This window comes from Echinops telfairi, unplaced genomic scaffold (genome assembly GCF_000313985.2).
Source record: "Echinops telfairi isolate 266 unplaced genomic scaffold, ASM31398v2 ScPeMD7_7458;HRSCAF=8496, whole genome shotgun sequence".
In the NCBI taxonomy this organism is placed as follows: Eukaryota; Metazoa; Chordata; class Mammalia; order Afrosoricida; family Tenrecidae; genus Echinops; species Echinops telfairi.
Window position 1 is genome coordinate 50,927,814 of NW_022111358.1, and position 2,705 is coordinate 50,930,518.

The 2,705-nt window shown below is 60.2% G+C and overlaps 1 protein-coding gene across 1 annotated transcript in view; it reads right to left on the minus strand.

Moving 5' to 3' along the window:
• SECTM1 (secreted and transmembrane 1) overlaps nucleotides 1-2,261 on the minus strand; it is a 9,862-nt gene extending 7,601 nt beyond the window's left edge. The window contains exon 1 of the mRNA XM_045299960.1: nucleotides 2,184-2,261. The gene's annotated coding sequence lies outside the window, so the exon portion shown is untranslated. The remainder of the gene's footprint in view (nucleotides 1-2,183) is intronic.
• Between the last annotated feature and the right edge of the window lie 444 nt (nucleotides 2,262-2,705).

Genomic DNA, 2,705 nt, shown 5'->3' on the forward strand with positions numbered 1-2,705 from the left:
AATGGTTAGTGATTAAAATGTATGCTGGTTAGAAAGAAAAACAAAATAAAAGCAAAAAACCAGCCATACATGCCCTTGAGAAAGCCCCATCAGCAGGCCGCCTGACTTTGCCAGGCTCATGGGCAGTGGCTACAGGCTGGGCCATAGTGGCTGGGCCAGCATGGCTGGGGACAGCCTGGAGCCGAGCCCGTCTGACGCTGAGCTCAGCCTTGTGGACTGACGGGCTGGACTTTGATACGGAAGAGTAGGAGAGCCAGATGACATCACCCCTGTACTAGGAGCCACTCAGCTAAGGTTCAGTGGTCATCCCAGGACGGAGCTATTTGTCACAGTGGGACAGGAGGCAGCTCGCTGGGACTCGCCCAGTGGTCAGCTCAGCTTGGCTGCCTGCAGGGTGGCTCTTCGGCCCACGGGCTTGCATCTGCTAGGCGAGGCCACTCCTGGGGCTAGTGGTCCACAGCCTCGGCTCCTGTCCCAAAGGTTGGAGGTCCATGCCCAGCCCAAGGTGCCCAAGAGAATGTGACCTGCCAGACCCTCTGTTCACGAAGGAACCCTGGTGTCGATGTGGGGATGAGCTGGCCCGTGCTGCCCTTAGAGAAACACTGCCGTGACACAGGGCTGGCAGGCCAGGCAGTGGGCAGAGTCCCAGCGGTGGCGGTGGGTGTTGGTGGAGTGGCTGAGTCACTCAGTGCCCACGGAGTACTGAGTGTCCCCAAGCAAGGGCACCCAGGAGCAGGAGCAGGGGACAGAGTCCAGTAGAGGGACTGGGGACCCCCATGGATAATGGACAAATCGTAGCTTCTCAGAGCCAAACCTCTGAGCTGGGGACGTACAGCCAGCTCTGAGCTGGGTCAGAAGCCTCTCGGGGCGGCCTTACAGGCTTGGTTGTTACAGCGCTGCCCAGACACCCCATACTTCACTGAGAGTGAACGCACACGCGTGCACGTGCACCGACCCACCCCAGCCCTCCCATTGAGGGTCACGCTGTGTGCACACGTGCAGGGGAGAGCCTGAAAGCCACAGAGGGTGGGAAGGGGCGCCAGAGGGGTCCTGAGTGTGTGAGCGGCCCACGCATACCTGGGTACACATATGAGGTGTGTGTGTGAGTGGAAAGTGTGTGCCCGCAGGTGTGTGCATTCATGCACAGGTAAGCTGTTGAGGGGGTGAGCCTACACACGCGTCAGGGTGTGCTCATGAGCAGGTGGATGTGAGCCCGTGGGTGAACACGCAAGTGTGTCTGGTAGTGTGAGTGCGAGATCTGCACATGAGCAGGGTGTGTGTGCCTGTGGATGTACACACTTGCGTGCGCACTCACGGAAATGTGGATCTATGAGTGCGTCTGAGGATGAGTGCACACGAGTGTGCAGATGTGCACATGAGCGGATGTGAATGAATGTGAGCCCACGGATGTGCGCCTTAACCGAGGTGGGGTATGGCGAGTGTGATTAGGAGTGCATGTGCATGAGTAGCTCAGTGTGTGCAGCATTCTAAGTGTGGGTGCGTGGAGCGCATCTCTCCAGGAGCCCTGACTCAGCTTGGGACCAGCTGCGGTTTTGCATGGTGGGCGCCTGGAAGCCCACCAGGCCTGGAAAGGGATCCCGCCCCAGCCCCTCTTTGCCCCGCCCCCCAGCACCCGCGCAGCTGCCCTCATGGATCCCCAGTAGAGGAATAAGCGTCTGGAGGTGCCCAGCCCCCAGCCACTAGCTCCCACAACACTTGGCCACCCCTGCTCTTCTGCCGCCCCTTCCCGGTGAGCGCCGGGCCTCCCAGTGGGCCCTCGCCACACCCACTGGCGCCCTGGGCGCGCCTCCCACGCCTCCCCGTGCCACTCGTACATCCTCGCACCCCTTCGTTCCCCACTTCTCCCTGCACCCCTGCACTTTCTCGCGCCCCCTGGCACCCCTCCCCACACCCTTGTGCCGCAGGTTCTGGCTGGTACCAGCAAGGAAGCCCCTTCCCTCTCTTACCTAGCGGCCCCAGTATCCCCTACAGCTGTAACCAGCAGTCCTCTGAGTACAGGGGGCTCGCGCCCGGGGTCCTCCCCCCCTGCATCCCGAACCCTCCATGCGCACTTGGGAGCAGAGAGGGAGCTCCGGATTTAGGGTAGAAGAGGGGCAAGGCACCCTCAGCGTCGCTTGAGCCCAGCGCAGACCCCTGGTCCCCCTGCCGGGGACCCGCCTCACCTGCGCTGCAGCTCCTCACCGAGTGGAGTGTTGCTACAGGGGACTGTGTTCGCTCCCAGGGCTTCCCCGCCAGGGCGAAACCGAAAGGAGAGGTGGGTGGGACCAGGATTTCTGACAGAAGGCAGGACGACTTGAGGAAGCCAGTTTCAGGAACTACGCCAGGTTCGCAGAAACGTTTTATGACCCGTTCTTGGGACGCTGACTGTTTATATTAGAAGGCTGTGCTCCAGGTGCAGAGATGGTTTGGGGGTAACCCCTGGCGCTTCCCAGGGGAGGGGAGGTTCACCTGGGTGCAGCCCCACATTACCACACATACATACTCAAACAGGCGCACATTCACACAGGTGAACACTCACACACACACACACACACACACACACACACACACTACAGGCACAGACGTGAACATACACACAGGCACACAGTTTCACACACAGACACACGGGAGCATGCACACACAAACACAGCTATGGACATGTACATAGAGAGACACATGTGGGCATGCATACACACATGCAGGCA